Consider the following 24,834-nt stretch of genomic DNA (forward strand, 5'->3'; position numbering starts at 1 on the left):
TTGAGTTACTTGAAAAAGGTTAGCTCAAGTCAGCTCAGTGAAGCAAGGAGGGAAGAAATTCTGGATGCTTACAAAGGTGAAGATTGTTACAGAAAGACTCGAAATCAAGAAGGACATCACTTCGGGCAGTTGAACCATTTTCGACCTCTTTCTGTTAAGTGTTGTAAACACCAGAGTTTCATTGTTGACCGAATCGCCTGCACATATATAGAGAAAAATGAATGTAAGATTACTGTAAGAGTGAATAAGAAATTGAGAGAGCAAGATATTCGTTCTGTAATACTTTGAAGAGTAATAAAAGAGGACCTCCCAATTTGTACAGTGGACGTAGGTTTTTAGCCGAACCACTTAAACTCCTGTGTCTTTTTTTCTTACCTCTACAATCATTTAGATTTTGCTAAAGTATCATTTACACGATCGTGTAGTTCCTATCGCATCGTGTACTCAATCGTTTAGCTCCGCATATAATCGTCTATACGATCGTTTAGCTCCTCAACTGTCGTTTACACGATCATCTAGCTTCAGTCAACTATCGTCTACACGATCGTTTAACGCTTCCTCCAATCCTTTACTTAATTGAACTATGGTTTAGTTCTTGGTTCATCGTCTATACGATCGTGCAACCATTTGGTAAAAGACAGAAGGTTTTTCAAGCTTCAACATTCTATCTCCTCTGACTCTTAAATTGTTATCGACTATTGTATCTAAGTGTTTTGTGATTGTTAACGTGAAGATCTTGTCATCTAGGACAACATCTTCAGTGTGTTGGACTATTTGAAGGATGCTTTTGCTTTGCCTATCTTTTGCTTTCTTTCTTCAAATGTGTGCTTTTCCTTCTTACTTTGTATTCATTAAGGTGCTTATTCTCATTTATGATATATTTCAATTTTGATTATTTGAAGAATCCTGGCTATAACTTAGGAATGGTTCTGAAATTTATTTAGTAGTCTTAGGTCATTTGATAACATATTTCGTTTTTTGTTTTTATTGATATGATTCTTTTTTTTTTAAAAAAAATAAGTTAAAAATAAATACTTAATTTTATACCAAATGAACATGAGATGAAAAGTTATCGTAAAAATAGTTTGATTTCATTTTTATGAAGAAAAAAAAATATGTCAAACTGAAATTATTTTCTTGTATTTTATTAATATATTATTTTTGTTAATTTTATTCATTTTATTTGTGATTAATAAGCACATTTAAAATATTGATATCATTTTATCAATATAAAATTCCAAAGGGAAAAATACATTTTTGGTCACGGTTGTGTTGAGTCTTGGGCCAATTTAGTCTGAGGAATTAGTTTAAAAGGGATTTTTTATTTAAATATTTCAGTTTAAAAAATAATTAGTGAAATAGGATACTTCGAAAACTATTACTGGTGGTTACAATTTAGTCACACCAGTATTACTGGTGGTATAATGCTCTGGCGACTTTTGTATCTGTTTATGGCACCAAAGTGGCGAAGGAGGATCCTTTTCTTACTTAGTGGAATCATCATGTTCGTTTTTCAGGTGAGTACATTTTTTTGTTTAGCTTGTTTAAAGTTTTCTTTAATTATTAAACTAATGAGAATTTTATTTCTTGTTCTTCAAAAGCATTTTCTTTCTTGATTGTATTGATTCTAATAAAATTGTATTTGTAGGTTTTGGTGGCTGTGTTTATTGCCTGGAAATTTGGAGTTTCTGGTGAGGTCACTTATCTACCCAAATGGTATGCGGGTGTCATGGTGTTGTTCATATGTGTTTATGTTCAAGCCTTTGCATGGTCTTGGGGACCTCTGGGATAGTTGGTTCCAAGTGAAATTTTCCCACTTGAAATCCGATCAGCTGATCAAAGTGTAACGGTCTCAGTGAACATGTTCTTTACCTTTTTGATTGCTCACATCTTTCTCACCATGCTCTGCCATATGAAATTGGGTTGTTCTTCTTCTTTGCTTTTTTTGTGGCGTTGATGACCTTATTCATCTATTTCTTCTTCCCGGAGACAAAAGGTATTCCAATTGAAGAAATTTAATGTGTTTGGAGACAACATTGGTTTTGGAGTAGATATATGCCTCAACAACGTGCTAAAGTCCATCCCCAAGTTTAGGATTTGAAGTCCAAATCCGTATAACTTGCACTATTTTTTTCCTTCTATAGTCTTAGTATTTGTTTACCATGTTAGCCCTTTTTTTTTTTTTTTTTTTTTTTGTTATTTCCAAACTTCTACCCTTGTATATAGTTTTATTCTCATGGAATAAAAATTCTCTTCCAATTTTAATTCCTATTTTCTCTGTTTTTAATGCCACCTTAAATTTATGGTGTTTTTCAACGGTTGAATAACATAATGCTTAGAAGTAAATTAAAAAACTATTTTGCTTTGTAAATTCTCAAATAGACTTTTATTTGCCACAGCCCCGCTATTATCACAATACAGTGTGATAGGAAAATCCATATTTGAAACAACTTCCAAATCTAAAAGTAACTTCCTCAGCCAAATAGCCTCCTTAGCTATTTCACAAGCGGCTACGTATTCGACTTCCATAGTGGAGTCTGCGATGCATCCTTGCTTGATGCTTCACCATACTACAACCCCCCCAATCAGAGTAAACACTGACCCCGATGTCGATTTGCGAGAATCTTTATCGGTCTGAAAATTAGAGTCTGTGTATCCTGTAAGGATCAGATCCTTATCTCCATACATGAGCACGTAGTCCCTCGTTCTCCGAAGATACTTGAGGATCGTCTTGACCGCCGTCCAGTGATCAAATCCTGGATTGAACTGATGCCGACTGGCAATCCCTACTGCATAACAAATATCAGGTCTAGTACACAACATTGCATACATCAAGCTTCCTACAGTAGAAGCACAGGGAATCCGTCTCATCTCCTCAACCTCTTGAGGTGCCATAAGACATTGATCCTTAGACAAAACGATTCCATGCCTAAAGGGTAATAAGCCCCTCTTGGAATCCTGCACCTTGTACCTGATCAACATTTGATCAATGTGCGATGCCTGAAACAGGGGTAACCGTTTGTTCTTACGATCCCGAATGAATTGGATCCCGAGAACATACTATGCCTCACCCAAATCTTTCATTTGGAACTGGGCAGCTAGCCAACTCTTAATGTCAGTTAGATAACCTACATCATTCCCAATGAGTAGGATATCATCCATATACAGTACCAAGAAAGATACTGAACTGTTGATGGCCTTCTTGTAAACACAAGACTCATCAACATTCTGATCAAAGCCAAATGACTTGACAACAGTGTCAAATCTGATGTTCCAAGATCTAGATGCTTGTTTCAGCCATAAATGGACCTATTAAGCTTGTAAACTCTTTGCTCTTGATCTGGAACTATGAAACCCTCTGGTTGAGTCATATAGACGGTCTCTTCAAGATTATCATTAAGAAAGGCAGTCTTGTCGTCCATTTGCCATATTTCATAATCATAAAATGTGGCCATGGACAGGAGAGCCCAGATAGACTTGAGCATGACAATAGGTGAGAATGTTTTCTCATAGTCAACTTCCTCAACCTAGGTATAACCCTTCGCCACAAGTCTAACTTTAAAGGTTTGCACCTTTCCATCTACACCTCTCTTTCGCTTAAAGATCCACTTATACTCAATAGGTCTTACCTCATCAGGTGGATCAATAAGCTTTCAGACGTTATTGAAGTACATAGACTTCATTTCCTGGTTCATGGCTTTAACTCATTCATCTTTGTCAATATCCTCCATTACTTTCTTAAAAGACAACAGATCCTCGACTCCATCAATTGTAATGACGTTTTGGGCTTCAGTCAAACCCATGTAGTGATCCGATGGGTTCATAACCCTCCCACTACGTCAAGGCAGTCTCAACTCTTGAGCTGGTTGGCTGGATGTACCGACCTCAACAACTCTTGTTGAACCCCCAGCAGTCTCAGTCTCACTAGAGATTTCACGTAAAACGAGCTTACTTCGTGGCTTATAATCCCTCATGTGGTCTTCTTCCAAGAAGATAGCATTTGTAGAAATAAACACTTTGTTCTTACTCGGATCATAGAAGTATCCACCTCTCGTTTCCTTGAGGTAGCCTACAAAGAGGCAAACCTTCGAACACGGTTCCAACTTCTTTGGATTAGTTGCTAGCACATATGCCGGACAGCCCCAAATTCTAAAGTGGCGTAAACTACCTTTACGGTCTCTCCATAACTCAAAAGGCGTTTTAGAAACACTTTTTGTGGGAACGTTGTTCAGGATATAACATGCAGTTTGCACTGCATAACCCTAAAATGAGTCTGGAAGATGAGCATAACTCATCATAGACCGAACCATGTCCCACAAGGTTCCATTTCTCCTTTCTAATACACCATTCTACTGAGGTGTACCGAGGGCCGAGAGTTAGGACACAATCCCATGTTTTATCATATAGTTCTGGAATTGGAGGTCCATATACTCTCCACCACGATCAGATCGTAGTATTTTTATCTTCTTACCTACAAGTTTTCAACTTCAGCCTTATACTCATTGAACTTGTCAAGGGCTTCAGACTTACGTTGCATTGGGTAGAGATACCCAAACCTTGAATAATCATCTATGAAAGAGATGAAATGTCCATACCCATCTCGAGCTCTAACATTCATCGAACCACAGAGGTCTGAATGTACAAGCTCCAAGGCTTCCTTGGCTTTGTAACCTTTTCCAGTAAAAGGTCGTTTGGTCATCTTGCCTTCGAGGCATGATTCACATACCGGCAAGGAGTTTTCTTCTAAACTCTTTAGAAGTACACTTTCACTAACTTCTCAATTCTATTGAGGTTGATGTGACCTAACCTTAGATGCCAAAGATGGGTGTTTTTCTTAGGAGAAACTTTTGGTCTTTTAACTGTTGTTGCCATACTGAACATTTCAGTGTTAAACAAGGCTTTTATGACTAACAATCTTAGTTCATATAAGTTATTTTCCACTGAACCATAACCAATCTCCATTCCATTCTTGAAAATAAACACTTTATTCTCAGAAAAGGAGACGATATAGGCTTGTTCAATGAGACAAGAAACCGAGATCAAGTTCATCTTAATATGAGGAACTACAAAAACATTTATCCAGTAACAGATAACGTTTCTTGTCATCAAATAACTTCAGCCTGCCTACAGCAACAGTTGAAAGAACCTCACTAGTACCGACTCGAAGAGTCATCTCTCCTTGTGGCAACGTTTACCAGGAACTGAATCCTTAGTAAGAGGAACTGACATGATTAGTAGCACCTGAATCAAGGATTCAGGTAAAATCATCATTCTCTATCAAACATGTCTCCAAGACCAATAAATCATATTTACTGTCTTGTCTCCTTTTTTGGAGTGTAGTGGGATCGAGGTTGTTTACCACAAAATTTTTTTCACACGATTCTTTCCACTTTAAGTAATCGGTCATATTAAAATCTTTAGACGGAAATACTAACGAGTTGCTGAAAAGAAAAACACATTGACCTATGTTAGGTTTTAAGCAAATACCCATTGTAAAACAAAACAACATCCAATAAGGTTTTAGCAAAACTAATATGAACCCGTGTGACATCTAGTTTCACAATGATGCTTCAAAAGTTTAGGATAAAAGCCACCGAAGGGAGGTCAGTTATCCCTTCTCTGAATTGAGAAGTTCTAAACCAGTCATTAATACCAGAAAAACTCTTGCTCCTATAACGACTAGCCATCATTGATTTGGTCAAGAGATCATAACTTACTTAACAATCTCCTGTAAGTGTGACCCGCCATTTTAGGCCCTAGAGGTCCGCCCTAAAAAAGCCAACTCGAAGGAAAAAAATCTGGTTGGGGAAAAACCTAAAGCGACCCTATTCATTTCTGGAGTTCACCTTGATCTTGACCAACTGCACAAAACCCATCTGAAGAGGGATACTTAAAGGCGACACGAGGGAGTACAAAATGATCTAACGGTGTGAACCAATGACAGAGACCATAGAACGTATTGACACACACCCTTCACCCACGTACTATAAACACTCTCTCCGTTCACCTTGATATTGACTCATGCAATCACCATCCGAAGAGGGATACTCCTAGGGCACTACAAGACCAAGTATGAATCTCACGGTCTGAACATACAGGGAGAAACGTGAATGGAATCATAGACATATTAGATATATCTCCTCCTCCCATTGAATATTTTAAAACCTAGGGTTTAGCTTACTTAGAAAAAACACGGGTAAAGATTTTAACTAAGTGACTTTTAGGTTTTCTCAAGAGTAACTTTTACCTTGGATAGTTAAACAACTTTTGATCATCATCCATTAAACACTTTGACGGAGTCTTTGACCAAATTGTCGCATGCTTGTTGAAAATCTATCTAATTCACCTTTCCAGGTAGATTCCCAGGTAGGGGTGTTACGTTTCCATCAACTTAAGAACCCCAGCCTAGCTAGAACCTGCCTTAGACAAAAGGTCCTTTATAGATAGATTTACAATAAATTTATTCTTTTATTTCAAATAATTTAATCCTATTAAATCGATTTTAAAAGATTAATCTAGTTTACTAAACTCTTTAGAACCACTTGAACTTAGGTCTATCTCAATCCAATTTTAAAACCCTTTTTTAAAAACTTGAGTTCACCCTAAGTCCGCTTGCAACTCTGAATTATTGATTTTAGGTCTAATTTCCTTTATAACACTTATAAATGGAAACAACCCCACAATGCAAAGCTAACACACGCAAGACATTCATAACGCTTATAAACAGCCTAAGTGTTATGTTCAATGCATTGTCCATTCATTGCTACTTCTTTTATATAACACTTATACAAAATATCAATGAAACAAGCATAACATGCTTCCATTCACCCTTAGAATATAACACTTATATTAAAAGGATGATGCATGATAATGCTCACTGCATGCAAAATATAACTCTTATATTTCATGATGCATGTGCATGCTTTCAAGTAATTTCATCATGCTCGATTATAACTATTATAATACATGATGCATGAATAATTACACAACCTAAGGTGGGTTTTAAACTGTATGTCAAGCACTTTGGCATATAAGCACCATACATCACATGTATAAAAAACCAATGTGGATGAACCAGGTAAAATTACCTTAAATACACAAAAGGAAAGCTAACTATTACAAAGACAAGAACTCTTCGGTTCAAACAGGCGAACCGGGTCTTGAACCGCTCGGACAAAGCATCGCGTCTCCAACCATCGTGTACTAAACTCCCCGCGATCGTCTACACGATAAAACAAACGTTTTGCTCAATCGCTTACCAACGCTCCCAGAGCTAAACAATCGTTTAGCAAATACTACACGATCGTTTAGAAAAACCTAAATGATCGTTTAGCTATTACTACACGATCGTGTACCTTTTATTAAGCGATGAAGCCTGAGGTACACGGTCGCTTATCGCGCTCCGCACAGTGCCTGCCTTTCGCGATCATGTAAACGACTATGATGTCGCAAAGCACCATTACCTAAGCGATCGCTAATGACAAAGAAAGATACAAAGTCAAGGTTAATTCGATGGATTCTTCTCCTTCAAGAATTCAACATGGAAATCATTGATCACAAGGGGGCGGAGAACCAGGTTGCGGACCACCTATCAAGATTAGAAAAGCCAGAAGTTGACCGCAACCAGTCAGAGGTGAATGCAACCTTCCCAGATGAGCAACTGTTCAAAATTGAAGAATTACCATGGTACACAGATGTGGTAAATTATCTGATCTGTGCACAATTCTCGGAAAATTACACAACCCACCAAAAGAGGTGGCTTATACACGAATGTAAATCATGTTATTGGGATGAGCCAAATCTTTACAAGAGGGGGTCAGACCAGATCCTGCGTCTATGTGTATCAGAGACTGCTCACCAGTGCATATTATCCCAATGCCATGACTCGCCGTATGGTGGACATTTTAGAGGTCAATGCACAATAGCAAAGATGTTAAAAAGTGGATATTTTTGGCCAACTTTATTCAAGGACACAAGAGACTATTCAATGAAATGTGATAGGTGCCAACACACTGGAAACATTTCATGGAAGAATGCGATACCGATGAACATTATCTTAGAATTGGAGCTATTCGACGTATGGGTAATAGACTTCATGGGACTATTTCCACCATCAAATGGTCATAAATACATACTGTTGGCCGTCGATTATGTTTCCAAATGGGTTGAAGCGGTATCGTGTGTCGCAAGCGATGTGGCGATAGTCTTCAAGTTCTTACGGAAAAATATCTTCACTCGTTTTGGCACCCCACGTGCCATAATAAGTGATGAAGGCTCCCACTTTGTCAATGGCGTCATCAACAAATTTCTGCTCAAATATAATATCCACCATAAGGTCGTCGTCGTCGCATACCATCCACAGACAAACGTCCCAGCCAAGGTGTCCAATAGGGAAATCAAGCTAATCCTAGAGAATGTGGTAAAGCCTTTATGCAAAAATTGGGCCATGAAGCTGGACGACGCCTTGTGGGCATACAAAACTACCTATAAAACACCTATAGGCATGTCCCCATATGCACTGGTGTTTGGAAAGGCATGCCACTTATTGCTTGAATTGGAGCATAAAACAAAGTGGGCAGTAAAGAAACTCAATTTTGATTTGAAGACCGCAGAGGAAGCAAGAAAACTTCAGTTGATTGAGCTAGACGAATGGAGAACTCAAGCATATGAAAATGCCAAGATCTACAAGGAGCGCAAAAAACGTTGGCATGACAAACAATTATGCGAGAAGAATCTCCAAGTTGGACAGAAGGTCTTGTTATACAATTCTCGGCTACAACTTTTTCTGAAAAATTAAAGTCAAGATGGTCTGGTCCATTTATAATCAAAGAGGTATTCCCGCATGGTGCGGTTGAGTTAACCAATGCATTGGTCCCATCCTCATTGGCTTCGTTTGTAGCCTCTTGGGTTACCAAAACCTTTGGTCGTAAGAAGTCCATGCTTCTTGGAAGCTTTGTGTTCTTAGTTGGTGCTATCGTTAATGCGGCAGCTATAAACATAGCCATGCTCATCATTGACCGTATTTGTTTGGGTATTGGGGTTGGATTTTCACTTCAATCTATTCCACTTTATGTTTCAGAGATGGCCCCATCTAAATATCGAGGTTCTCTCAATGTTTTTTTCAACTTTCTATTACAATTGGTATTCTAGTGCCTAATTTTATCAACTATGGTACTGCTAATATTCATGGTGGATGGGGATGCCGAGTAAGTTTGGGTGGTGCATCTGTGCCTGCATTGTTCATTACTATCTCAGCTCTATTCCTTCCTGACACTCCAAACTCAATGTTGGAGAAAGGCGAAGTAGAGAATGCAAAGGTCATGCTCCAACGCATTCGTGGTGTGTCCTAAAAGGATGTAGAGGTAGAATTTCAAGATATTGTGGCGACGAGTATGGCTGCCAAAGCAGTGAAGCATCCATGGAGGAATTTGAGAGAGAGACAAAATAGGCCACAGTTGGTAATGTCGATTTTAATCCCATTTTTCCAGCAATTGACTGGTATTAATGTGGTCATGTTCTATGCTTCTGTGTTGTTCAAGACCATTGGTTTTGGAGACAATGCTTCTCTTCTTTCATCTGTCATTACTGGTGGTATTAATGCTCTGGCGACTTTTGTATCTGCTTATGGCACCGATAAGTGGGGAAGGAGGATCCTTTTCTCACTTGGTGGAATCATCATGTTCGTTTTTCAGGTGAGTACATTTTTTCTTTAGCTTCTTTAAATTTTTCTTTAATTATTAAACTAATGAATGTTATTTCTTGTTCTTCAAAAGCATTTTCTTTCTTGATTGTATTGATTCTAATAAAATTGTATTTGTAGGTTTTCATGGCTATGTTTATTACTTTGAAATTTGGAGTTTCTGGTGAGGTCGCTTATCTACCCAAGTGGTATGCGGGTGTCATGGTGTTGTTCATATGTGTTTATGTTCAAGCCTTTGCATTGTTTTGGGGACCTCTAGGAAGGTTGGTTCCAAGTGAAATTTTTCCACTTGAAATCCGATCAACTGCTCTAAGTGTAACGGCCTCAGTGAACATGTTTTTTACCTTTTTTAGTGCTCAAATCTTTCTCACCATGCTCTGCCATATGAAATTTGGGTTGTTCTTCTTCTTTGCTTTTTTTGTGGCGTTGATGACTCTATTCATCTATTTCTTCTTGCCGGAGACAAAAGGTATTCCAATTGAAGACATGTCATGTGTTTGGAGACAACATTGGTTTTGGAGTAGATATATGCCTCAAGAACGTGCTAAAGTCCGTCCCCAAGTTTAGGATTTGAAGTCCAAACCCTTATAACTTGCACTGTTTTTTTCCTTCTATAGTCTTAGTATTTGTTTACCATGTTAGTTTTTTTTTTTTTTTTTGTTATTTCTAACTTTTTACTCTTGTATATGGTTTTATTCTCATGGAATAAAAATTTTCTTCCAATTTTAATTCCTGTTTTCTCTGTTTTCAATGTCACTCTAAATTTATGGTCTTTTGCAACGGTTGAATAACATAATGCTTAGAAGTAAACTCAAAAACTATTTTGCTCTGTAAATTCTCAAATAGACTTTTATTTATTCAAAATATTTTCTCTCAACAATCGTTCCTTTTTAAATAAAAATAAACTTGAAAGTTTGAATAAGACGAAGTACAGTAATTTGTTTTTAAAAAAATTGAATAAATCAAATTCATCCAAATATCTTCAATATTGATATCAAATTTATACAAATTGAATGAGTTAATTAATTAATTAAAAAATGAAACGATTAATCCAATCGCCGAAAGACAAGGAAATATCAAGAGAAACTCAAATATAAAAAGGAGCAAAAAGAGGGGGAAATAAAGAGAAAAAAGACAGTTTAGTTCTGTTTAAAATTTGAATATAGAAAAAGGATAAAATCCAATCTATAACAATATATAATGCTACTATTTTTTAAAAACAGTTTGCTTTTTACTAGTTTACCTTTTGTGAAATATTTTATTTACATGATATACCACTTGAAATTAATTGTAGAAATAATTAAATATTAAATAGTTGTAGGTTAGAAACCTAGATTTAAGATGTTGATGTTGATGTTGATGTTGATGTTGATGAAATATCGGCATCTTTATTTTATGAAAATTTCGTTGAAAATCTATACTGGGAAAAACATTTGATTTTTCCTTTTGTCTTTTTCAATTGATGGTGATACGGATATTTTAGGTCATTTCACATAGAAATAAAAAATAATCTAAATTTTTAGGAAAGAAAAAACATTCAAATTAAAGGATAATAAAAATGAGGTTTTTAGAAAATTTTCTTCTAAGATGATTTAAGATGAGATTTTAAAATCCTAAAAGATTTGATCTTTTTAAGTTTTTTATTTTATTTTGTGAAATTTTATTTTAAGTTCATATAAATAAATATAATATTTTAAAATTTTAAAATATTTTATTTTTAACACGATTATATATATTATTTTTCTCTCTATACATATAGTCTTTTTGTCTCATCAATTTTTTAAGATTTTTAAAAATATAAAATGTAACAACCCAAATTTGTACGCATACACTACAAGAAATTAAATGTTAAATGTCAAATGTTAAGCCGGATGAAATTTTATTTAAAGGGGTGGTAAATGTAATACCCTAATCCTAATTTAGAAAGAAGGAAAAACAAATAAAATATATAATTAAGAATGAAAAATATATAAACTTAATAGGAAAGTCGGGTGGAAATTTAGAATTGGAAAAAAATAAGAAATTTATTAATTATCCAAAAATAATGAATAAGGGGCAGAATCAGGGAGGATTAATTAGAAGTTGGACGCTAGCTAATTCAGGAGACAACGGACAGTAGATAACTTTTTGTTTGGGCACTACTCATTGGGAGAATTGGAGGTGAATTAATTGCCCATATACTCTTAAAATTTGAAAGAGTTAAAAGGGGAAGTGGAATCCACAAGCAGTGGAGGCAACCACGCGTGAAAACTAGCGAGATTGGAGAGAAAATTGGAGAAAGCGAGAGTGGGGAGAAAATTGGAGAGAGCAAGAGTAGAGAGAGTGAGATTCACAGCGAGACAGTGGGAGAGAGTGGGAGTGAGAGCGAGAGCAGCGAGAGCGAGAGCCAAACCAGCGAGAAAGCTGGAGAGAGCGAGATTCTGAGAACAGAAATAGCGAAATTTGGACAAAAGCATGGATTATGCATTGAATTTGGCCCCGATCTAAAAAATTATACATGGAGAATTCTAAAATTGAATACAAACAAAGGTTGAAGACGTAAGGGAAAACGTTAGCCAAAATTAGGTGTCTTATTAAAAGAAATTCTTAAAACTAAATAATTTTAAAGAAACCATTTGTAGGATGAGTTGTCACACTGAGAAGGGCTGAAAACCACTATAAATAGGACCCTTTGCCGGAAGATTTAACCCATTCTCAAACAAATCTCAGTAACAAAGAATGTGTGAAAAAGTAAGTGTGAGTGAGGAAGTTTTGTGAGGTTAAAAGAGATAAAGCTCGGGTGAGGTGCTACTCAAATTTCCTTCTAGTTTAAGAGGGAAAGCTCTACTGATCAAACCATAAGGAATAATAAGGAATAACTAGGATCGTAGTCAAGGTAAGTAGTTATCTCACTAGTGTTTCATGGTAGTGTACCTTTAATATGTTGCATAATTATGTTATTGTTATGTTGCATTACATGTTTAAAATACGTTTATCGACAATGGACCCCATGCATTATGTTTGTTCATAAGATTAAATTTTAATTAGATAAAGGTTATGCTTTGCACCCCTCTAGACCCAATTCTATATCAAGATTATGCTAGGGACTAACAGGGTATGTATGGTTGCACCCCTCTAGTCCAATCTTATATTTATATTAATGGTTGATGTTGGATGCGACTCTGGCCCTACTGACTGCATGACCCGCTAATCATCAGAACGATTAGTTTCTGCCTAAGTTCTCATCTTCCTATCAGGGTGGAGAAATTTACGTTAGAAGCATAACCGACCATCACATGTTGTTATATGTTTTCGGTCCCAATCATATGTTTTCAGGACATGTTGCATGTGATTGTGCATTTGGTCACTACCCTATGTGAGAACTACTTACTGGGTATATTATATACTCATCCTATTTTTACAGGCTTTGTAGGTAAGGACATAGCGTAGGTGGCAGAACTGGACGTCGCTCAAATAGCCAACCATCAAACTCACTATTATAGGCATATGCATTTTTGTATCACTATGCTAGTGTTTTATGGATCTTGACATTTTGTAAAATAAACTTTTTATATAGTTTTCTACCTAATTAATAAAATCTTAGATATGTTCTTTTGAGATTTTTATCCAAAACTCATCTCATAATAGAAAAGTCTAAGCATGCCATAGTATGTAAGGATCCGGTCGTTACAGGTTGGTATCAGAGCATTCGAGCCAATTAGGCTCTACTAATTAGAAGAGTCGTGGTGTTTGATGGTTCGGCCTGTTAAGTGATGTCCATAGTTATGCCAAATACGCTGGTAAGTAGAATTTTCAAACGAGTAATTTCGTAAATAATTTAGTAAACATAAAATTAGATTGCTTTCTTATTATGAAAATAAAATGTGTATACCAGATGCCACCACAAAGGGCTCCAACACGACGAGGCGGACCTCGAAGTGAATCCATAAGGGATCAAAATCAAGGACATGGACAGATGCCTTACGTGTTACTTACACCAGAGGCACTACAAATACTAATACAAAATATAAGTAATGGAAACACAACCTCGTCCACCACACCAACAACCAACGATACAAATGACTCGAAGATCATTCGAGAATTCAGGAAGTTCAATCCTTTAACATTTGATGGATCATCTGTGGATCCAATTATCGCTGAGAATTGGATAACAGAAATAGAAACTATTTTCCGCCATATGAACATCCCAGAAGAACAGAAAGTAAATTGTGTCACCTTCATGTTAAGAGGCGATACAAAGTTCTGGTGGGAATCCACACAAAGAACAATCAAAGGTACAATCTCATGGCAGCAATTCAATCAGGCTTTTTACAATAAGTATTTTCCTTTGACAGTGAGATATCAAAAGGAAGTGGAATTTCTTAATCTTCGTCAAGAGAACATGTTGGTGGCAGAGTATGAACGAAAATTTGATCACTTGTCCCACTTTGTCCCTCGACTAGTGGACACAGAAGAGAAGAATGTGGAAAGGTTTATTTGGGGATTAAGAGAAGGCATTTGAGGCATTGTTACTGCTTTCTGACACAAAGAGTATGCCCTTGCCCTCGAGTCGGCCTTACTCATGGAAGTAGATCTTGCTACCAAAACCTCAACTTCTGGACAAGGATTCATGCCAAATCAAAAAAAGGAAATTCACCCAACAAGGCTTCCATCGTTCACAACGGCAAGCAAAAATTTTCCAAGGCACTCACGGCGTACAGTCACAACAGAATAATCAAACATTCACATATCCTAAGTGTAGAAATTGTGGAAAACACCATCAGGGGCAATGTCTTCGGAACTTAGGGGTGTGTTTCAACTGCGGCCAGACAGGTCACTATGCAAGGCTTGCCCAAAGCTCATCAACCAAGCATTAACTACCCAACCTACTAGTAACAAAGTTACCCAACAACAGAAAGGGTGGGTGTTTGTTGTTACACGTCAAGAGGCAGAGGATCAAGATGCAGTGGTTACAGGTACATTACCCATCCTCGGGTATTATGCCTTCACTTTATTTGATTCGAGCTCTAGTCATTCATTCATCTCTACAACATTTGCACAATATGCTCAATTAACATCAAAGCCTTTAGGCTACATTCTATCCGTAGCTACTCCTGTCGGAGTATCTATGTTGGCCCACTCAGTAGAAGAAAACTGTGAATTGTCAGTATCAGGACATAAACTAGGGGTGACCCTTATCATCTTAGACATAAGTGCTAGGGGTGACCCTTATCATCCTAGACATAAGTGATTTCGACATAATACTAGGTATAGATTGGTTAGCAGTAAACTATGCAAGCATAGATTGCCATAATAAAGAGGTCATATTCATCTTTCCAACAGGAACCAAGTTTACGTTTAAGAGTTCTAATACACAATAACCCCAAGAATAATTTCAGCCTTAAAAACTAAACATTTGCTTAACCATGGGGCTTGGGCATATTTAGCAAGTGTAGTGGATTTACGAGACCAAAAGGATGAAGTTAAGGTCATTCCTGTAATAAGGGAATTTGAAGATGTATTCCCAGAAGAGTTACCAAGTTTACCACCTAGTCGAGAAATAGAATTTTGTATAGATCTAATTCCCGGAGCTAAACCAATATCTAATGCACCATATAGAATGGCACCTGCGGAATTAAAAGAACTCAAAATACAATTACAAGAATTGTTAGATAAGGGATTTATACGCCCTAGCGTGTCTCCATGAGGAGCACCTGTCTTATTTGTTAAGAAAAAGGATGGATCCATGCATTTATGTATAGATTATCGGGAGTTGAATAAGTTGACAATAAAGATTAAGTACCCACTCCCACGAATTGATGACCTATTTGACCAATTACAAGGAGCCTCAGTATTCTCCAAAATAGCCTTACGATATGGTTATCATCAACTACGAATCAAGAAGTCTGATATACCCAAGACTGCTTTCCGAACAAGATATGGGCATTATGAAATCATTGTGATGCCCTTTGGATTAATGAATGCCCCAGCAGCCTTCATGGACTTGATGAATAGAATTTTTAAGGACTATCTTGATAACTTCGTGATCGTATTTATAGATGATATTTTGGTCTATTCCAAGTCTGAGGCAGAACATGAAAAACATCTTAGGAACGTCCTTTCCATACTAAAAAATGAAAAGATATATGCCAAATTCTACAAGTTTAAGTTTTGGACGCGACAAGTCGCCTACCTAGGACATATTGTAAAGCAAAAAGGAATCTCAGTAGATCCTACTAAGATAGAAACAGTTAGCAAGTGGCCTTGCTCAACAACAGTTAGCGAAGGGCAAAGCTTCCTTGGATTAGCAGGATATTATAGACGATTTGTGAAGAATTTCTCAAGTATAGCATTACCCTTAACTAACCTCACCAAGAAGAATAATCCTTTTGTCTGGAATCAAGCATGTGAGCAAAGCTTCCAGGAACTAAAAGAAAGGTTGACCACAGCCCCTATTCTCACTATACCTGACGGATCAGGGGGTTTAACTGTGTACAGTGACGCATCGAAGAAGAGGCTTGGTTGTGTATTGATGCAACATGGAAAGGTAATAGCATATGCTTCAAGACAACTAAAACCTTATGAACAAAATTATTTCGTTCATGACTTGGAGTTAGCTGCCGTAGTCTTTGCTTTAAAGATATGGAGACATTACTTATATGGGGAAAAGATCCAAATTTATACAGATCATAAAAGCCTTAAGTACTTCTTTACCCAGAAAGAGTTAAATATGAGGCAACAAAGATGATTAGAATTAGTCAAAGATTATGACTGTGAGATCCTTTATCACCCAGGAAAAGCTAACATTGTCGTTGATGCTCTTAGCAGAAAGTCAGCTCATACAGCAGCTCTAAGTACCGTCTCCAAACACATAATGGATAACCTTGAAAGAGCTGAGATCTCACTAATACCAGAAACCTTCACAACTCAAATAGCACAGTTAATTGCAAGACCTGCATTAAGGCAAAGAATAATTGATGCACAACAAATAGATAAATACCTAAACAAACAACTGCAATCAGAGCATGGAGAAACCAGTCAATTCTCTACAGCCTCAGACCCTGCACTCCTCTATCATGGACGTCTATGTGTACCAGATGATGAAGAAATCAAGAAAGAACTATTGAAGGAAGCTCATAAATCATGCTTTTCAATACATCCTAGGAGTACCAAAATGTATCGAGACTTGAAAGCACATTACTAGTGAGGTAACATGAAAAAGGATATAGCCGACTATGTAAGTAAATGTTTGGTTTGTCAACAAGTGAAAGCTCGACGGCAACGACCACAAGGACTCCTCCAGCCTCTAAATGTTCCAGAATGGAAATGGGAGCATATTTCTATGGACTTCATCTCAGGACTCCTAAGAACTGTTAAAGGCCACAATATGATTTGGGTGATTGTAGATTGACTCACCAAATCAGCCCACTTCCTACCATGCAAGACTACTCACACTACGAAAGCACTAGCTCAAATGTACTTAAAAGAGGCCATCCGGTTACATGGAATCCCAGTATCAATTGTTTCAGATCGAAACCCTCGTTTCGTCTCCAAGTTTTAGAAAAGTTTGCAGAAAGAAATGGGCACACAGCTAAATTTCAGCACAGCCTTCCACCCACAAACTGATGGCCAAACAGAACGAGCTAATCAAATCCTAGAAGACATATTGAGGGCATGTGCTTTGGATTTTACTGGAGCATGGGATTCGCAGATACATCATATAGAATTTGCTTATAATAATAGTTATTAGGCGACAATTGGTATGACTCCCTTCAAAGCCTTATACGGAAAGAAATGCAGATCCCCTGTACACTGGGATGAAGTCGGGGAGCGAACACTACTAAGACCTAAATTGGTGCAGCAAACATCAGAGTCAATTAAGCTAATTCGGGAAAGAATGCCAACAACTCAAAGCAGACAGAAGAGTTATGTTGATAACCGTCGAAAAGAGTTGGAATTCAAAGTAGGAGATCACGTATTTCTAAAGGTAGCACCAATGAAGGGCATTATGCGTTTCGGACGAAAAGGCAAACTTAACCCCCGCTTTATTGGACCTTTTGAAATATTAGAACGTATTGGCCAAGTAGCTTATCGATTAGCATTACCACCTACCCTTTCTACAATACATAATGTCTTTCATGTATCGATGCTTCGAAAATACGTATTTGCCCCATCACATGTAGTAAATTATGAACCTCTACAAATAAGTGAAAACTTGGAATATGAAGAGACTCCAGTTTGCATCCTAGCAAGAGAAAAGAAGTCACTTCGTAATCGAGAAATAAGTTTAGTAAAGGTTCTCTGGAGAAATCAGCAAGTAAAAGAAGCTACATGGGAACGAGAAGAAGAGATGAAAGTCAAATACCCTTATCTGTTTAAGAACCAAGAAACTTTCGAGGACGAAAGTTCTTAAGGGGGGGGGGGGGGAGATTGTAACAACCCAAATTTGTACGCATACACTACAAGAAATTAAATGTCAAATGTTAAGCAGGACGAAATTTTATTTAAAGGGATGGTAAATGTAATACCCTAACCCTAATTTAGAAAGAAGGAAAAACAAATAAAATATATAATTAAGAATGAAAAATATATAAACTTAATAAGAAAGTCGGGTGGAAATTTAGAATTGGAAATAAATAAGAAATTTATTAATTATCCAAAAATAATGAATAAGGGGGCAGAATCAGGGAGGATTAATTAGAAGTTGGATGCTAGCTAATTCAAGAGACAACGGGCAGTAGATAAATTTTTGTTTGGGCACTGCTCATTGGAAGGGATCAAAAACTGCTAATTCGTATAGGGCCATTGAACCGGCCGGTCAGCCATACGGCGGTGAATTCGTTCCCGAGCAGAAAATGATCCTATTTGACCGCTAAGTCCCCTTTTTCTCAGAAAGAAGAATAGGAACGAAAAAAAAAAATCTTTTGCTTAACTCGAGAAAAAAAATGGGCTAGATCTATGAAAAATTTCATTCAATTAGATATGGTCCTTTCCATTATGAATAGCAATAGCAATTTCTGAGGGTCGTTCTAGCTCTATACGAAATTCTTGAATTCAAGTTGATTATGTTTCGCCTCTTCCTCGGAGAAAGACGATCAAACAATTCCCAATGGAAGATGGATAAATTCCTAAATGGCCCACTTTTCTGTAGGTTATATATTTACTTATGCGGCTTTCTTGATTGCCTCTACATCAGGCAAATTTGGTTCAATTTGCCTCTGACCATCAAATGAAATGTGAATAACCCGTCCTGCTCTCAGAAATAAAGCATTGGGTCGAACTCTTCTTTGGTGAGATCAAATTTCACTTGCGATGTCATTTTCTTGTTCCCAAATGGTCTTCACACAAAAGAAATATTTCTAGATTTCACGTCTAATTCTAATTTAACGGCAGATTCCCACGCGTTACGCACCCGAAACAATATAGAATTTGTTTGTATTTTTTTATTTTAAAAAAAATTGGATCAAAAGAAAATGCCATTTTGAGATGTGAATTAATTGCCCATATACTCTTAAAATTTGAAAAAGTTAAAAAGGGGAAGTGGAATCCACAAGTAGTGAAGGCAACCACGCGTGAAAACTAGCGAGGTTGGAGAGAAAATTGGAGAAAGTGAGAGTGGAGAGAAAATTGGAGAGAGCGAGAGTAGATAGAGTGAGATTCACAGTGAGACAGTGGGAGAGAGCGGGAGCGGGAGCGAGAGCGAGAGCAGCGAGAGCCAAATGAGCGAGAAAGATGGAGAGAGCGAGATTCTGAGAATAGAAAGAGCAAGATTTGGACAGAAGCGTGGATTATGCTTTGAATTTAGCCATGATCTTATAGATTATACATAGAGAACCCTAAAATTGAATACAAACAAAGGTTGAAGACGTAAGGGCAAACGTTAGCCAAAATTAGGTGTCTTATTAAGAGAAATTCTTAAACCTAAGTAATTTTAAAGAAGTCATTTGTAGGATGAGTTGTCACACTTAGAAGAGCTAAACCACTATAAATAGGACCCTTTGTCGGAAGATTTAACCCATTCTCAAACAAATCTCGGTAACAAAGAATGGTGTGAAAGAGTAAGTATGAGTGAGGAAGTTTTGTGAGGTTAGAAGAGATAAAGCTCGGGTGAGGTGCTGCCCAAATTTCCTTATAGTTTAAGAGGGAAAGCTCTACTGATCAAACCATAAGGAATAATAAGGAATAACTAGGATCGCAGTCAAGGTAAGTAGTTATCTCACCTGTGTTTCATGGTAGTGTACCTTTAATATATTGCATAATTATGTTATTGTTATGTTGCATTACATGTTTAAAATACGTTTATCGACAAGGGACCCCATGTATTATATTTGTTCATAAGATTAAATTTTAATTAGATAAAGGTTATGCTTCTAGGGCTAGCAAGGCATATATGGTTGCACCCCTCTAGACCCAATTCTATGTCAAGATTATTCTAGGGCTAGCAGGGCATGTATGGTTGCACCTCTCTAGACCCAATTCAATGTCAAGATTATGCTAGGGACTAACAGGGTATGTATGGTTGCACCCCTTTAGTCCAATCTTACGTTTATGTTAATAGTTGATGTTGGATGCGACTCAGGCCCTACTGACTACATGACCCGCTAATCATCAGATGGGTTAGTTTCTGCCTAACTCCTCATCTTCCTATCAGGGTGGAGAAATTTACGTTAGAAGCATAACCGACTACCACATGTTATTATATGTTTTCGGTTCCAATCATATGTTTTCAGGATATGTTGTATGTGATTGTGCATTTGGTCACTACCGTATGTGAGAACTACTTACTGGGTATATTATATACTCATCCTATTTTTACAGACTTTGTAGGTAAGGACACAACGTAGGTGGAAGAACTGGACGTCGCTCAAATAGCCAACCATCAAACTCACTATTATAGACATATGCATTTTTGTATCACTACGCTAGTGTTTTATGGATCCTGGTGTTTTGTAAAATAAACTTTTGATATAGTTTTCTACCTAATTAATAAAATCTTAGATATGTTCTTTTGAGATTTGTGTCCAAAATTCATCACATAATAGGAAAGTCTAAGTATGCATGTCGTAGCGGTCGGACCATAGTATGTAAGGATTCGGTCGTTACATAAAATATCCTAAGATTTGATATTATTAACGTAATGTATATCATTAAAAAAACCCATATATGTGAAAATTAATGAAAATCGATATTTTAATGGTTTAAATTTATATTATCTCTAATATTTGATTTAATTAACAGAACTCATATACATGAAAATCAATGAAAACCCATATATGATGTAATTTTGTATTAAAATCATTAAAAATGCATATTAAATATGTTAAAATTTTGGCTATGTCTAATATTCGATTAATATTTGATTTAGGATCATAAATTTATCCTTAAGAAAAGATCACACACATTAAAAGTAGGAATTATTTTTTTTTAACTAAAATCTCATATTCACACCAAAGAAAGAAAAAATATCCCCTATTTTTGTGCATATACGTTAAAAGTAGGTATTTAAAAAAAAAAAAAAAAATCTCTCCTATTTTTGTGCATACATGTAAAAAAAAAAATCATTATTTCGAATATTTGATTTATATCATTAAAAGCCTCATTCAAGATGAACAACATATTTGATTCGTTTAAAAGTTTATTATAAAAAAATAATAAAAATCATTCATGCTGAAAATTTAAAATCCATAGGATTAAATATTTATTATCTCTAATATTTGATTGAAGAACCAAAATTTAACATTAAAAAAAATAACAGTTCATGTAAAAAATATAGGGATTTCTTGAAAAAAAAAACATTTTAGAAAATAGAAAAATAAGGAAAAATATTTAATCAAATAGTATTTAATTATTTTCTCCTTCTCTATCTTTTGGCTTCTACTCCTTCTCCATTTTAATTCTTCTTCTCCTTCTTCTCTATTTATAATTTTGTTGCTAGTTCAAAAATATTAATTAGTTTTACTTCAATTATAAATCTTCTTCTTCTTCTCTATATATATTTTTGTTACTAGTTCAAAAATGTTAATTAGAATGACAATGTTAGACAATGGAAGACCAAATTATAGACCAAGTGATAGTAGCTTTTGGTAGTTTCGTTGCTAGTTACAAAATAGTAATTAGAATGATAATCATAGACAATGGAAGACCAAGTGATAGACCAAGTAATAGAACACTATTATCTATAATAGATAGACACTTCCAATTTTCTATCAATAGATAATCATTTTGTTACTTCTAATTGTTGGTAGTTTTTTTTTTAAAGATAATTTATGATACATACACTAGACATTGTTATTGAGAATTTTGTTACTTTTAGATAGTTGTGATAATGTTTATCAAAGATAGACGCGAATAGAAGTCTATCAACGTCTGTCAGTGTTAGAAACTTATAGGAGTCTATAATATATAAAGGTTGATAAAAGTATAGCACTGATAGAAGCTGATAAAAGTTTATTAGTGTCAACAGTGAAAAAAATTGATCGGTGTGTTGTATGAGATACATCAAGTGGAGGATTAATGTAAATGTGATTTACATTAAGTACCATGAAATAGAAAAAGAACTATGGTTTATATGTTTCATGAGATGAAATATTAAAACTATAGGTTATAAATATAATATGGTAAGTTGGTTATCATAGTTATTTATAATAATATTAATTATTAGATAATTATATCTTTTTCACTAATAACTAATTGAGTGGGAAGTTATTGGTGGTTTCATGGTAACTGTGAGATAAAAGGAAATATGTTTTCCTAGATTTAGAAGATTTGCTATAGTTTTCATTCTCAGAAAGGAACTCACGGTTTGCTGTCAAGTGAGAATTGTATTCACTAAACGATAGCTGAAAGAGAGACTAAACGATCGTGGAGTAACACTATCTATAAGATAGTTCACTCAGCTGGTTGTAGCTAAACGATCGCAGGGTATTTGCTATACGATAGCTTACCGACTTCTAAACGATTGAGCATTCGTCTAAACGATAGACTCTTATCATCTCCCACTTGCTCAATCGTTTACACAATCACTATTCCTCCGGTCTATTCATGTAAACAAGTCCACACAGAGCCCACAATTCTAGATTCTCACACCAAGAATACCAAGGTAGCCATTGTGGTGGTGTCTAACTTAACTCAACTGAGTTCGAGGTTTTAGAGGCTGTTCGCTGAGTTCGTGTTTGCTGTTGATCGTGTGGTGTTGCGGTCGTTGTGTTCAAGCGTTCATGTGTTGCTATCTTGGAAACTGAACGAGCGCTCGTGATTGAGGGAGTTTGAAGCATGAGTCTTCAAAGGTATGTATAATCTTTCCCTTGATCTCATTGTTAAGCATGTTATAATTTCATATTGTACATGACCTGTAAGTTTCCGTTTCATGACTGTAATTGTTATTGTTCAATTGTGAATGGAATTTGGAACGATCATTCTGCTCTTCATGGAGATCTTCATGTCTGATTTCCTTCACCATCCTCACAGTACTCAAGAGAATGAGAGAGAGGATGCAAGTTAAAAGGGAGAGATTTGGGAGGGACGCATTAAGAAAGATGATAGGTGACAGTTGGAATAAGAAAGGAAAGAGTTTTAGGGTTTTTTTTTTCTTTTGTTGATCTTTTGATGTTATTCTTTCTTTTCCTTACCTTTTCTTTAATTTTTTTTTCTTTTTCAATGATTTTTTTACTAATTTTTTTTATTTGTTTTCAACTCTTTTTTTTCTTTCTATTTACTTTTCTATTTCTCCATATAATTTTTTTTACTTTTTTTTTCATGCCTTTTATTTTCTTCTTTTTGTCTTTTTTAATTTGCTTCTTTTCTTTTTAACTTCGCCTTTTTTTTTTTACATCTTTCTTTTATTTCTTACTTTTTTTTTTCTTTTTCCTTCTTTTTTTTCACCATATTTTTGGATGTTTTTTTGTTTCACTTTTGTTACAGGTTTTTTTAATAACTTTCTCCTTATTTTTTTTTTTTCAAATTCATTTTTTTTATCGAAGCTCATAACTTGTGTTCACATTTCATTATCAACCAGAAGCACCGTCACACTAACATTTTAGAGATGAAGCGAAGTCGCCACACCAGTATTTTTATTTTCTTGTATGAAAATTATTGTTGTTACTTAATACATTTTGGTAAAAGTAATTTTGAAGGACTAAATTTAAGATTTATTGAAAGTATGGAGACTAAAATTGGACAATTGAAATTATGAGGACTAAAGATAAACAAACTTCAAACTATGGCGGATCAGAATGGTATTTTAACCAAAATAATTAAGACATAAATATTTTATGCTTTTGACATGAGTTTAAATGTTTGATATTACTTATCTTCATATTGGTTACATTATTTTTTTTTGTGTTTGATGAATTTTTTTTTTCAAATATGTTGGAAATGTCAATGTCGATCAATGGAAATGAGACATGTCGACTGAAATTCAATAATGTGTATATATGTATAATGGTTTAGTTTTTTTTTTTCCATTTTTTTTCTCAATTGGATCATAAACCTTTAGGAGGTGTTTGGGGCAAAGACTATCCTAAACTATAATAACCACCACCTATTACAATAGTCAACACTCTTTCGTTATAGTATTTACTATTTGCTACATGTTTTACTATTTTACATTCATCATTTTTTTATTCTTGAATACAATGTTTACTGTAATCTAACTCAATCTAAAATAGTTTACACCTTAAACACATACTATTAGAACCCAAACTAAAATAATCTACACCCTAAATACAAACAATTATAACTCAACTATAATAACCTAAGACTATAATAACTAACTCTTTGCCCCAAACACTCCCTCAAAGTTTCTTGAAATTTCAATTTTATGTCTAAACATCACTATATTGTAACTAACAGGTCCTAAACTTTCAATTTTGTATTTGGTAATGGATATATTATATTTTTTAAAAATAGTTGGTAATTGACTTATGAGATACAACATTTAATTTATGTCTAACGACATCCTAAAATTTCAAATTTACTTTGAGAAGATTGGTGAATTTAAAAACATACATCAAATAGGTCAAATATTTATTATATACTAAACTAAAAATGTTAAGATATATTACACATAATTGAACATTTAAGATCTATTAAACACTTCTTAAAATTTAGAACCTACATGACCATGAAATTAAAAGTTTAAATATATTTTAAAGTTT

The 24,834-nt window shown here is 35.4% G+C and overlaps 1 pseudogene; it reads left to right on the top strand.

The window, feature by feature from the left end:
• Positions 1–1,451: 1,451 nt before the first annotated feature.
• On the top strand, positions 1,452–10,301 carry LOC150035371 (sugar carrier protein C-like; annotated as a pseudogene).
• The last annotated feature ends 14,533 nt before the right edge of the window (positions 10,302–24,834 follow it).

The sequence above is a fragment of the Benincasa hispida genome, chromosome 6 (genome assembly GCF_027475165.1).
Source record: "Benincasa hispida cultivar pf3 chromosome 6, pf3_genome.v1.1, whole genome shotgun sequence".
Taxonomy (NCBI): Eukaryota; Viridiplantae; Streptophyta; class Magnoliopsida; order Cucurbitales; family Cucurbitaceae; genus Benincasa; species Benincasa hispida.